Source organism: Puma concolor, chromosome B2 (assembly GCF_028749965.1).
Source record: "Puma concolor isolate L17-30 chromosome B2, mPumCon1.1.hap2, whole genome shotgun sequence".
Classification (NCBI taxonomy): Eukaryota; Metazoa; Chordata; class Mammalia; order Carnivora; family Felidae; genus Puma; species Puma concolor.
The window spans coordinates 44,594,757-44,609,024 of record NC_141671.1 but is presented as its reverse complement, the minus strand read 5'-3'; the positions used below and the strand labels follow the sequence as shown (position 1 = coordinate 44,609,024).

At 44.6% G+C, this 14,268-nt stretch overlaps 1 long non-coding RNA gene across 2 annotated transcripts; it reads right to left on the bottom strand.

Moving 5' to 3' along the window:
• Positions 1-339: 339 nt before the first annotated feature.
• LOC147580968 (uncharacterized) lies at positions 340-8,159 on the bottom strand. Of its 2 annotated transcripts, none has more exons than XR_015250808.1 (4): positions 8,077-8,159; positions 1,860-1,966; positions 814-1,028; positions 340-714 (listed from the first exon to the last, which is right to left on the bottom strand). It is a non-coding gene; the product is annotated as an uncharacterized LOC147580968 (long non-coding RNA). The 2 variants fall into 2 exon arrangements; XR_015250807.1 differs by lacking the exon at positions 8,077-8,159 and adding an exon at positions 7,901-8,066.
• Positions 8,160-14,268: the final 6,109 nt, after the last annotated feature.

Genomic DNA, 14,268 nt, shown 5'->3' with positions numbered 1-14,268 from the left:
TGGCTGAGAGGGCAAAAGAGCATCCAGGAAACACCACTGCCCCTCCACCAAAGGCTCTCCTGCCCGGCTGGGATTCTCCATCTGGGGTCCTGGGAGAGAGCTGCGGATGGCCACCGTGAAATGGTAGCACATTCCTGTGAGTGATACCATGCAATTTTCTTTCAAAGGATGCTTAAAGATTTTACTAGCGCTGAGGACTGGGGTGGGAGAGGAGAAGAGACAGGGAGAGAAACAGACAAAAACAGACAGAAAGACAATAAAGATACAGCAATGGCTGCAGTAAACCCAACAGAGCTGGTATACAAATCTTTCAACTTTCTTCTAGTCCATTCCCCCGGCCTCATGGGGATTACCAGTCCCAAAGAACCCACACCGTGCTGAGTACCTCCCATGTGTCGCTTTGCTCAATCCTCGCCGAGCAGATTTTACTGTACCCACTTTGCGGAAGATACATAAGACACAACGAGGTTTCAGAGTTCCGTCTGCTTGTCACCAACCCCACGCGTTCTGTTACGTGACATTGCCTCAGCGAGTCTTGATTCTTTTCCCTGCAAAGCGTGTCTCCAGACACACAAATTATTGCTGCCTTAAGATAAATTATGGAATGCTTCTTTCATTCTTCTTCTCATCGCTGGAACTTGTTCCTGTACTTTTTTTCTCTATTCTCATCTCATGGACACATGAACTTGTCAAGGTAGTCCCGGTGAAAGTATTCTTTTATCTATAAGGACATGAAATTGGCCCTGTTTGTTAGGATGTAAGTGTTGGTTCTCTGACCCCATCAAACACCCCACTCATGACAAGCCTCCTCACCTGAACCAGAAGGTCTCCTAGTTATTCACTGAAGAAATATTTGTTCATTCCAAAATTTTCAAAATAAATGCTGAAGGTCAAAAGGGTACCTTGGGCCTACTTTACCTCTCCTTCTTCCCAAATCTTATTGAAATAACAGTAAATAAATGCAAAAGAATAAATCCATATCAAGCATGAAAAGATCCCAGCAGCAATCCAGAAAATTTCACAAACGCCTAGAACACAAAGAGGATGAGGTCATATTGACGGATAAAGTTGAGTGGAATAATCTACACCCCAAAAACACATAGAGGAAGAGAGAACTAGCCTGGGGAAGGAGGTGCCCTTCCCAGAAAAGCCCTGGGGAGACTCCCAAATCAGAACCATAGCTATGAAGAAAAGGGATAGGCTGTGGGGTCACTATTAAAGGCCTTTCTGAGTTTTACAGCCCCCAACCTTCCTCCATGGACAGCAACTGGCTGTGACGGCATTTGCTTGGGTAAAAAAAAAAAAAAATCCACTTGGCCTTGGCTTCTGGAACATCCCCTGCCCAAGGTCCCCTTGTTAAGTGATGCAGATGTGGTTATATTCCTTGGTTCTGCAATATATAATATTTTTATAATCACAGTATTCTATACCCTGTGTATTGCTTTTCAGAATTTCTCTCTCTTTTTTTTTTTATTTACTTACTTTGAGAGAGAGAGAGGGACAGCACAAGTGGGGGAGAGGCAGAAGGAGAAATCCCAAGCAGGCTTCCCGCTGTTAGTGCACAGCACGATGGGGGGCTCGAACCCACAAACCGTGAGATTATGACCTGAGCCAAAACCAAGAGTCTGACGCCCAACTGACCGAGCCACCCTGGTGTCCTTGTTTTTCAGGTTTTCCAACCAACCTACAGATGAAACCTGGAAGACCTAGAATATAAATCGTAAAAACCCTGAAAAAGTAAAGTGAATACTACAGTTCAGAGAAGGAAGTGGGGAAGGTGGGGGAGGGGAAGGCAGCGCAGGTGTGCTTCTGGCTCAGGTTACAGTCGTCCATGCAGCAAATAGCAAGCAAGTGCCTACCTGTGTTGGGAAGGTCCTGGGCCCTGGGAGGTGGCAAGGAGCCAAAGGGGCAGACGTTTCTGTGGCATTTCTGTTCTACCGGCAAGTCGACAGGTACTGCGTAACAGCTGAGGAATCACAACATGAAGATTTAGGTACATTATTTAAAACTATGAAGGTGACCAGGAGATTATGAAGACAGCGGTCTTAGGTACAAAAACACAGAGGAAAGGAGAGAGAGCCTAATTGTGCTAAAATCCCTGTCATAGCAGAGGGAGAACGGATGCAATTTAAACACGTTCAAGACACAGCTGTATAAGGGAATTATCTAAGTTTGTAGTAGAAATCGCCAAAACTAAATACTGACATAGTTAGGGAGTCACGTCCGGGGCACGGACCCACAGCTGGGGCCTGAGAAAGAGACCCCCCCCCCCACTCCAACAGCCTTTGGTAGTTCTGGTTTTGTTCTTGTGCCTATAAATAAATATTACACATAAATGAATTAAATGATCAAAAGCAACCTTACAAACCCTGGGAGAAATGTAAAGTGGATATTCCGAGGCCCACTTGACCCGTGAAGAAACAGGAGCCAGCCTGCCTCAATACTTGTGATAAGAAACCAGGTCTCCTGCCCCCCGGCTCCAAATTCCCGCCACATCCAGAAGGCTTCTTACCCCGCCAGGTGCAGACTGACTAGGGTTGGGGTTCTCGATTCAAAGCGGGGAACTTTGAGCTGCTCACTGCTCATCGTTAACAACAGGGAGATTCTGACCACGACCCCAAGGGCTGTGGAAGGAGGGGGCAGGCGGACGGCCTCATGCAGGCCCGGGCCACAGCTGGCCCTCAGAGTGTCAGCTTCCTTTCTTCATGGTTCTTTTCTAACCCATCCAACATTTGGTACATGGCTACCATTTTCTTCTTATTTTGTGATTTCGCTCTAATTCTGACTAAATGAATCCAGAAATTCATTCTGATGTGCAGGCTTTGTCACGAGTCGAGAGGTAGAGGATGTCACGTTTATTTATTTATTTAAAAAAATTTTTTTAAATGTTTGTTTATTTTTGAGAGAGAGAGAGAGAGCGCGCGTGAGCATGAGCGGGCGTGTGTGGACAGCATAGAAGGGCTAACGATGGGCTAGGTAGGCACTTCACAGACATTAGCTCACTTAAGCTTCACAACAACCCTATGAAGCTGTCATTATTACTTCCATTCTACAGGTGGAGAAACTGAGGCACAGAAAGGCTAAGTGCCATACCCGAACCACACAGCTGTGTGACAGAGCCAGGAGCAGACCCCAGGCATCTTGACTCCAACGTCATGCTCTGCACCATCACGCTAGAAACCCAGTCCCCACCCCGTAATACACACACACACACACACACACACGCACACACACACAGGAGGACTTTCAGAGAACTCCTGCTTTCAAGAACTCCTAGCTGCCAAGTTCTGCCTTTTAGAGCCTGTGAGACACTGAGAACATGTTCGTTAACACGTGCAAGTGCTTACCTGATGTTAACTTAGTCTCTCTCACCCCCGAGCCCAGAACTAGAGCCGAAGGGTGGGCCTCACAGGAGGCAGACAGGAGTTCAGCCTGAGAAGTATAATAAGAACCAAGGACTGCTCTATTTGGTAATGAGCTCCCTGTCGGCAGAGGCGGAGAGCTCTGGTAGGCCCAGGCCAGGGATGGTGGGTGCCCCGGGGGCCAAGGTTGGAAGAGCCTCGAATCAAAGCCTCTTCCAGCCCTGGCCCTGGCAGTCAATTTGGACACACTTCTCCGGACCTTCTGTCACAAAGCAGTACGCTCAACCAACAGGAGATGCATGAACAGTAAGGCCCGACCCAGACTCTGAAGAGTTTACAATGCGATTCTCAGATTGTTTTAATATCAAATTCAGGGAGTTTCTGGGAGGAATTTAATAAAAAGGATGGCGAGAATCCGTTCCTTTCATCCCCTAAGGCTAAGTCCATCCTGACCTGTCCACTCACTCTTTTCTGTTCTTTGTCTGCTTCCGGAGCATGCTATGGGGATTCAGGCTTATATGTTAAAAAAAAAAAAAAAAAAAAAAAAAAAAAAGGCATAATATGTTCTGTGTCTTCGCCTCCGCAGAGGAAATGCTCTGTGTTACTGTAAATAATAATTTGCAGGTCAGTGAAGGTTGTTAAACGTCCCTGATGTTTTTCTCACTTCCTTCCAGACTCTCGTAATTACTACTGCTCTGAACCCAGCGGGCAGAGATGCATATTTCTCTGTCCAGGAAATGATAGTCGTGTGGTACCCTCTTCTCACTGCAGTGGGAGCCTGCGTGTCTGTGTATCTGAACCCATATCAGAGTCGTTCACATCCCTGCATGGAAATAGCCACATGGGAACTCAGCAATTTATTGCCCAAAAGACCTGGGGCTAGGGGTCATGGCACTCGGTTCTAGACAGTTCTACCGCCATCTGCGTGACCTCAGACCAGTCACGGAAACTCGTGGGCTTGTTTCTTCGTCTGTAAAGCTGAGAGCACAATACTTACCTTGACTAGAAAATATCATTGCTGCAAGAATTCACGCTTTTATTCAATATTTCGTATTGAATTCAAATATTTATGGATCATCGCTCAGGGGCAGGCCTGGTGGTAGTCTCGGGGAAGTGGGGGGCGGTGCAGTTGTAAACAAACTGGGTAAAAATCTCTCTCCCTAGAGCTCCACGGGGGGAAGCAGATAAATAAGTGAGTAAACTAAACACGTAGAATTTCCAACGGTGATAAGTGTCTTGGCAAAATAGTCAGACATGAAGGAGAATGAGGAGTGCTGAAGAGAGACCAGGGAGGGCATGTCTAAGAGGCGGCTATTGAGACTTAGGCCCAAAGGATACAAAGAAGGGACCCCAGAGAACATTTGCGGGAAAAGTATTCCAGGTGGTGCAAAGGCCCTGAGGCAAAGGTGAGTGAGCCTGCACATTAAAAAACAGCAAGGCCAGAGCAATGGAAGGGATGAGGGTGGGGGGTGTAGTAAGTCTGAGGCCCTAAGGAAATGGGACCAGATGGATTAGGACCTTGTAAGGCCTTTGACTCTGACTCTGAGTAGGATGGAAACCACTGGAAGATTTTCAGCAGACGTATGACATAATCTGACTTGACTCTTAAAAAGAATCTCTCCAGCTGCTCTGTTTAGAAAAGAGAATCAAATGAGGGGCACCTGGGGGGTTCAGTCGGTTAAGCAACTGACTCTTGGTTTCAGTTCAGGTCATGGTCTCACGGTTCGTGAGTTTGAGCCTTGCATCAGGCTCCGCACTGGTGGTGCGGCCCCCGTTTGGGATTCTCTCCCTCCTGCTCTCTGCCCCTCCCCCACTCACGCTGTCTCTGTCTCTCTCAGAATAAATAAGTAAACTTAAAAAAAAAAAATAGAGAAGAAAATCAAATGAAGTAAATAGTCCCTGAGATGTTCTGAAAAGCGCAAGGTACAACATGAAAATGAAGTACAGTAAAAAACTCAGCGCCCCCAGAACGCCCTGGGAACAAGTTGCTCTGGAGACCTGGTGAAACTACATAGGACCATACATTTACTGTCATCTTCCCCATGGAGAGGCGAAGTTCACGTCCCTCCCCTTGAATCTTATTGGCTCTGCAACTCCTTATCGAATCAGATATGGCGGGAGTGATGCTGGGACTGGTCTAAGGCCGGCTTTTTTGAAAAACGGGCAGGGCAAGGAACAGGGCGCTGCCTCCGCGGCCAGAATTCTCTTGCCAGCTTACTTGAGCGCAGTTCTCTGTAGTGACCCGTGCGTCTCTACTGAGGCCAGGAAGCCCAAGCAACCCCCTCCCGTGGGCGATCGAAGCCCGGGGGGAAATGGTTTGTTCAGCTCCAACCACCCACCAGCCATGCGATATTGGGGGAGCCGCCTGGGCTCTCTGAGCCTTATTCAAGGTAGTAAGTTCCACTATCCAGGATTGTTATGAAGAATATGTAAGATGGCACCTAGCGTGGTATCTGGCACTCAGCTCCCCATCATTAGTGTGTGTGTGCGTGTCCAATTTCAGATTTAGCCCTAACGCAGAGTATGAGGCTTCCTCTATGGCTGGATCAAAGTCTGTCTTTCCCCCTGTACCTTTACCTACCTGATGGAACTGTTCCACCTCTAGACCCTCCCCTGGGGGGATAGAGTGGCAAAGGTAGGAGACTGTCCAGGAAAGACGTCTACTGAGATGTGTATAGCTCATGGGAGGGGCTGTTGAGGGAGCCCTGTTGGAACCGAATCCAAGTCTGCTGATTCCTGCTTATGGGCCACTCTGCTGGGCAAGGGCTTCCCTGAGGATGGGGGAAGAAGAGTGGCTTGCCAGAGTGAAACGTTTGAAGAAGGGACACAACCCTCGAAGCCAGCAATGAGATGCAAATGCTGCCCACCCCACACCTCCTCCCTCAGTTCCCTGAGGACTGTGAGGCCCCCAATACTTGTTTTGGAGAGACTTTTCATCAGTGCTCAGAGGCAAGAGGGGAAAAAAAAAGAAAAAAAAAAGAAGGCCAGTAAATCAATAACAGATTTTTCTTCCCATCAGTTGGTTTAAAGTATGGAGCCAACGTCAACCAATCTAGAATTTCCAAGTTGTAAATAAAAAATTGAATAGTAAGATTTTTATCTGAGCCGCTTCATGAAAGCCACTATTCAGAGTTCTGGTTTATCACACTCCTCACGTAGTCTGAACTAAGGTGTGGGTACGACACCCACCTCATGCCAGTCCAGGAAATTCAGTGGGAAAGTTTTCATTTTTTACGTAGCTTGGCTATGATACTTGGATACAGCACTTCTACTGAATCTTCCAACTTATTTTCCTCGACAGGTCTCTTGCACCCTGAGCAAATCATAGAGAACAGGCCAGTGAAGGATGCTACAGGACACTTGAACAGCCTCATTGTTCAGGACTAGATGGTCAATCAACATGCCCAGAACTGTATCGGATAATGCAGAGAATTACCATAACGACGATAACAACACTCTTAATGACAGCTACTATTGATTGAACACCTGCTATATGCCAGGCGCTGCACTAGCCACTTTTCCTATCTTATTCCTCATTCTTCCAAAAAATGGACAAAGTGGTCGTTTTTCCATTATCTCCTTTTTATACCCAAACCGAGACTTACAGAAGTTAGGTAAGTGGCTCAAGGTTGCACAGCCTGTGAGAATGAAGTCATAAGCTAATTTCCTTGTTCCCAGAGAGTTTGAAGAAACACCAGTTCTCATCAATTACCCAAGAATGTTCTCTCACTTCCAGCCATCAAGTGAGATTCATCCAGACAATAAATATGTATAAAGCACTTACTCCGCGTGCCGGCAAATACAACCTTGGCAACAGAGGAAAAAACATGTAAAGCAATTATTTATTCAACTTTGTGGAACATAGTAGAAGGTCAGAGAGACAAGCCAGCATGGGCCAGAGAAGCCAGGGAAAGTGGCACAGAGTGAGTTGGATCTTGAAAGATGAAAAAAAAAATCATTCAAAGGGCATTGCTAGTCAGGGGGACACAGTAGGCAAAGGCATTGAAGCACAAATGAACAGGAGAAAGCAGGCTGGAAGGAAGTGAAAATAAGTCTTAAGTGGAAGAATGAAACTAGTCTTACTCCCCATAGGGTTGGGGGGTGAGGAATAGCATTTGTCTGGGAATTTAATTAAACTATTGCAAATGATAAATACAATGCTTCATATTTCTTATTCTCCCAAAGTTTAAGCGTAGTTTTAAAAATCAAAGAGGAGGGGCGCCTGGGTGGCTCAGTTGGTTAAGCATCTGACTTTTTGATTTCGGCTCAGGTCACAATCTCAGGTTCAAACCCTATATCAAGCTCTGAGCTGACATTGTGGAGCCTGATTGGGATTCTCTCTCTCTCTCTCTCTCTCTCTCTCTCTCTCTCAGCCTCTCTGCCACTCACACTCTCTCTGTCTCTCTCAAAATAAAGAAATAAACTTTTTTTTAAAGTCAAAGATGAGTGAAAAACAAATGACCAACCAACACTACTCTGTTTTAATATTTGAATCATGAACTCTACTATGAGAGAAGCAGTTTACCAAAGCAGCTTACCATGGTGGTGCAGTTAAAAAAGGGTTTCTGTCCCTTTCTGTGGGTTGAAACTGGAATTTTTTCTGAAAAGTGATCTTTGTCTTCAGAAGATTCCTCTATATGTGTGTATACGTGTGTATCTGTTTCAATAATACTCCAGAAAAGTGGAAAGATAAGAAAGTGTAACTGCCCCTTACCTTGGTGTGGAAAGCTCTACAGGGACCAGAACCATTGTGTTCCCCTCCCAGTGGATTTGTTTGAAGGTCTTGGAATGTCAAAGGCTTCCATGGAATGCCCTACTGTCCTACATTCTCCCCAGGAATCTCCCAAGATGGCAGATTATTCCAGACTGAATAAACTCCAATATAGGGGAAAACTCCTGTAGGGTAAAGGGGTGGAATCTATGGTTAAAGAAACTCCTACAGATAGAAGGGCACTTGCCCTAACAGTAAAATATACACAATGAAAGTAGAAAGAAGGAGGTGTTCTTGCAAAGACCCAAGGACAGAAATGGGGGTCAAGATGCAGAACTGGAACCACTTTTGAAGGTACCATTCTAAGATGGTTTAACTTCTTGTATGCTTGTGCTATGGGTAATTAACATTTAGGTATAGTTTTAAGTGGTTTTCTTTCATGGCACAGCCTGTTAGCTGTCTTCCTTGTGGCACCCTTCAATTGTACAAATTCGCTTCTGGAAAGTAAGTGCTTGGTCTGAAGCCTCACCTTCCAGCTCTTTTTGCATCCAAGTAGGGGCACGTGGCATGCGCCACGTCATGTGAAGTCTTCCAGGGCCTGAAATGGATCTTTCACTGGCAAGGAAAGATCTTACTCTTTCAAATCCTTGCTTGCGTCCTCATAGTCTAGGGAAATAATATTTCAATCATCGGGAAAATAACAATATGCTAAAATTAACAACTTACAGGTTAGACCGTGTGTCCGCACAGGTGATCCCATTTGATATCAACCAGAACACTCTGAGGTGGGGATGACACCTACTCTTGTCCCCATTCCAGAGAGGAGGAAACTGAGATTTTCGTCTTAAAAAAATTGGGTAAGTGGCAGAGTCATAGCTGAATGGACGCTCTGTAAGAGATAGTTTGTGGGTCATTCCCCATGAAATAGCTTTGCCTTGTTCCTTGCTACTTTCGTGGTACCAGCTTCATTCCCTTCCAATTTTTCCATGATGGAATTCTTTCACTTTTGCACTCAAATTGGTGAAGGACCAAAGAGTCCTCCCTGGTGCCCGTGGCTTCACATTGAATCTCAAACCACAAGGACAGTGGGACATGTAGAGTATAATTGAAACCGAAGTCAAAATATTATGGCAGTTGGCTAAGTCTCCAGATACAGGAATCTTTGCTTAGGTTACTTGTCCAAGATGGAGCCATGAAACACCATCCCCAGCCATAAATTACACTCAGTCAATAAATATGTTTACAGCAGTGTTTCTCAAACTTTTTTTTTCAAACCTTTATTTATTTTCAAGCAACCGAGAGACACAGTGCGAGGGAGAAGGTGCAGAGAGAGAGGGGAGACAGAATCCGAAGCAGACTCCAGACTCTGAGCTATCAGCGCAGAGCCCCTGACACGGGCTAGAACCCACCAACAGTGAGATCATGAGCTGAACTGAAGTCGGACGCCCAACCGACTGAGCTACCCAGGGGCCCCTCAAACTGTTTTTTAAATTATAACTCCCCTAAGGAGCTTTTAGATCTTTTTCACCCAATCTCCCCATGAAAATTTAGTGCCACAGGTATACTGTATATCTGCTTATGCAATGTGGCCCTTCGAAGGGCCATAAACCATTTCTAAGGTTTTTCTTACGCCCTTCCCCCAAGAATCACCCTGGAGGGTGCTCTCATCTCCACTGAGAATGCATGGTTTAGAGCGCTCCCCATGTGTGAAGGGTATCAAAGTGAGGAGTAGAGAGCTGATCCCTGCCCTCAAAGGCTTACTGTCCAATATTCAGTAGGCTTTGTCTTGCATCATCAACAATTCTAGTAAAAGAGAGAAACCAGAGGCTCTGGGCTAATTTCTGTCTAAACCGCCAAAGTTGATTTTAAGACCCTTCTCAATCCAGGAGTTTAGTAGCATTAGATCGGGTTTCAGTTCTGAGCCATCATCAGTGGGGGCTCTACATACAAAAAAAAAAAATTGGCAAAGACTTGTGGTCTGTGTGGAAATATGGTTGGGAGGCATTCACCACACATTTATGGCACGAAGAATAATTTCTGCTAAAAAAAAAAAAAAACCTGTTTATAATGAAACACAAGACAGAATGGAACAAATTCCTCCAAAAAATTAAAAATGTTTTTTTTCAATCACTTCTATTGAAAATCCATTCAGCGGGATTTAAATAGCCGACCCTACTCAAGATAATGTTTCACTTTCTTTAACAAGGGAAAGAATTTGAAGCTGAAAAGCCAACTGCTACTTCATTACTTTAATGGAAATCCCCTTGAATTCTATGATCCACTCAATCACAGGCTCCTAGATTGAGTCACAAAAAGGTACTGAACCCTAAGAAAGGGACTCAACGTGAAAGTCATTCCATTTCACTTTAGCGTCTAAGAACATGTTATTGTAATACTTCTGGTGGGTGTGGGGGAGAAAATTAAACATGTGCCATGTTCCTTCATTCAGCAAATATTTATTAAGTGCTGCTTTGTGCTCGGTACCATGTTAGGTGTTTTTAAAAACAGAAGTGCATTAGGGACTTATTCTTCATATGTGAGGCATTCGAAATGCAGTAGTGGAAAATTATCACACGGGAAGCGGGAGGCTTGAGTTCTAGATCCACCTCTGCGTCTAGCCGTGTGAACCTCTCTCAGTTGTCTAATGTCTCTGGGGCTTGATTTCTCCATCCATAAAAATTAGCAGTTTATGCTAAATACTGGTTCTCAGTTATGACTCTACCCTGGGACCTTCGAGGATATACTAATGCTGAAGTCCTATATAAGACCAATTGTATCAGAATCTCTGGAGGTGGGGCTTGAGGGTAGGTATTCTTTTAAAAGCTTCCCCCCAGGGATTCTTCCAGTAATGTCTTTGCTGAAGGCCAAAGACAGAAACCTAGAGAGGGACTCACCTAAAAACAAGATGGCTGCTCTGACTTCCTAACCATGAGCAATTCTGAATGAAAAGAAGAGTCCATGGTTTGCTTCCATGACTTCCCATTTCTGTTTTAGCATATTGTGCTTTCCTTCTTCCTTCTCCTTTTTCCTTCTGTTTCCTTTGTCTCCTGACCCACCTGATATGGCCGAGTGCCCACTGTACTTTTCTTCTGCTTTTGGTAAAACATACAGTAACATTCATTTGCAGCTAAAAGAGAATTCATCTAAGAGACAGGAGCAAGGCTGACAACAAACCCTGTAAAATAGTGCCTTCCCTCCCCCTGTGGAAGAGTCATGTGGCCTTGAAAATTAGAAAATTTTCAGATAATTATATAAGTTTTTTCCAGGATTTAACCTAAAGAGATAAGAAATTTGGAATGGATTGAGAAATCTTCTGGTCAAACACTTCTACCCAATGCTCAGGTTCCCAGGCCCATGAGGCCAATTTTTACTTGTGGATGTTCCTCTTTAAAAAATGGATATTCCAAGGGTACCTGGGTGGCTCAGTTGGTTAAGTGACTGACTCTTAATTTCGGCTCCAGTGATGATCTCATGATTCACACGTTCAGGCCTCTCGTTGGTCTCTACATTGACCGTGCAGAGCCTGCTTGGAATTCTCTGTCTTCCACTTTCTCCACTCCTCCCCCTCTCACTCTCTATCTCTCTCAAAAATAAATAAATAAGCATTAAAAGTTATTTTTAAAAAATGAATATTCCATTACATTCAAATGTTCTTTTAAAGATGTCCAAACACTGAAAACCCCAGGTTCCTCTGGAAAGTCCGGTTTTATCTGCCTGAAGATACTGAGCTATCTAACTTGAACACAGTAACTTGAACGTAGAAGGTGTTCAACGAATGTTCCCTTCTCCCTTTTATGAAAGAAGCGTGTTCTACATTGTTAAAGTTAAAATGGACATTTTTGCTCAATACCTTTCTTTCAGCCCCAAGCTAAAAAACCTTTCAAGGGACAAGAAGAGTTCCCACCCAACTTTTATTCCTCACCACTTAGCAGAGTGTGTGGCACTAGAATGAATGAATGAATGAATGAGCAATGGTCTCAGTGGAAGTTTCTCTTACAATTTTTTTTCTTATATAAATCATTCTGCTTTGCATATACATTAAACTGCACTATTTACCACCACAGAAAGATCTGGACTACTTCAAGATTAAGTAACCCTTTGACCATGCTTAAATGGCAACCACACCATTTGTCCCATGACCACATGGTACCTTTACTACCTATGAAATTAGTGCCCACAGTGGTTGTGACATCCTATGACTTTCTACTCTGGCTGTCCCATCTGGTCCTGTAAAAGTGCCCTGGAGTCTCGGTTGAGAGAAGGTTAGTGATTCACTCAGATCACATTCAATAAACTACTTAAAAATTTTTATTTTAAAATAATTATATATTCGTAGGAAGTTGCAACAATGTACAGAAGAGGTCTCATGTGCCCTTCACTGAAATTGTCCAAATATGCAATTTGGTAGAAAAACTTTGATCAAGTCTGTTCGTGTGAAGGAATGGGAAACTCAACACACTTGGTTTGCCCAGAACGGAGGGGGTTCCCGGAACATGGGACTCTCAGTCTTAAAACCAGGACAGTCCCAGGCAAACTGGGACAAGTTAGTCACCCTAGAAATATCCATATTAAACTGCTAAGCAAGCAATATTTGGGGGGATATGTCCCCACTGCTCCTTTTGTGCCTCTTCTACAATTGGTTTCCGTCACCCCCACTATGGCTCTCTGGCTGTTTCGTTTCTCTTGCTTGCAGACTCTCACCTCCCACTACTTTTATCTATCTTTCCTCCCAGATCTCTGGTGGAGAATTATCCTCTCACGTTTTCCTGAATCCTCCATTAGCTATCAAAATTTGTATTTTCTCAACTCACACTGCTGGTCTCAATAAGATATCAGGAGGAAAGCCTTTTATTCCATTGCAGTGAAATGAGCCTTGAGCACGGAACAGGGGACAAGGTTGACACCCCTCCTCCCGTCACTGCTTGGCTGAGTGACTTTGCAAATCATCTTCAAGCTCTGGGCATCTCACTCCAAAAGGAAGGGAGTTGGTTGAAAACAAGTTCTCTCACCAAGTCATACTACTGATATTTGAGACCAATTATTCTCTGTTGTGGGGATGGCCCTATGCACTGTTGGATGTTTAGCAGCGTCCCTGGCCTCTGCCCACTGGATTCCAGGAGGGCCCCTAAGCTGTGACGACCAAACAGGTCTCCAGACGTTACCAAATGTCCCCTGGGAGGCTAAAATCACCCTTGGTTGAGAACTGGTCTAAAATATTTCTAAAGTCACTTCCAGTTCTGAAAGCATTTGATATAAATTAATCCCCAGTAAATTATGAGTGATTAATAGTTTCCCCTCAAACTTCCTGAGAATATCTCCATTTTTCAAGTATTACCCATGTGGAAAAAAAAAAGTCCAGAAGCATCTTGACTGAAATAATAAAAGCAGCTCTATATTGTGGTTGTAGGGATCACGTCACGTTGAGCTATTAGATCTTTTCATATAGTTGTGTTTACTTTGAAATTCTTATGCTGTATTTATCCCAATCAGATTGTTTGGCAAACAAAGGGCATTTTTTTAACTACTTTTCAAAGCATGCCTCCACTTTAGGGTTCTTCCGCTACAATTAACAAAACCTCATCAACGCTCACCTCCCAGAAGCGCAGTCCATCAAAAACATCATCCCCCGACACCAGGCCTGCCTGGCTGAGAGAGAGTCCTAGAGGAAGGACTTCTTGGAAAAATCTACAATACTTCCAAAAGCTTATGGATCATCCACTTTGTACAAATATGCCAAAACTTGATTGCATCTTGTGAGAGTATCAATAGCTGGCCATTCTGACTTACAAACACTGCAAAATTTCACTTGGTTTCCCCCCAGCAGAATTCGGAAGATGATGAAGTCAAGGAGTTGAAGTCGGTGAAGTAGATGTCAAGTAGATGAGGTATCACATCACCAGCACAGGTCCTTCTGCCGGTTGCCTTGGTCTAGGAAGTGGGTTCCAGGGCAGGGAGAGGAGGGGGAGTTAAGGCTTCACAGGGAAAAAAAGGTAGGAACTCTAGCCTCTACGGTGGTAGGGGCCGCTGGGGAAGATGGTGACCCCACAGCTGACTGGATCCATGATGTCGCCCAGAGGAAAAGACTGCAAATTGTGGCTGTGCCCTGTGTAGTGTGTAAGCTACTTTGGGGCAGGAGCCTTGGCTGCTATACCACGTCTGTATGCCTCACTCTGTGCCTCTCACACTGCAGTGCAC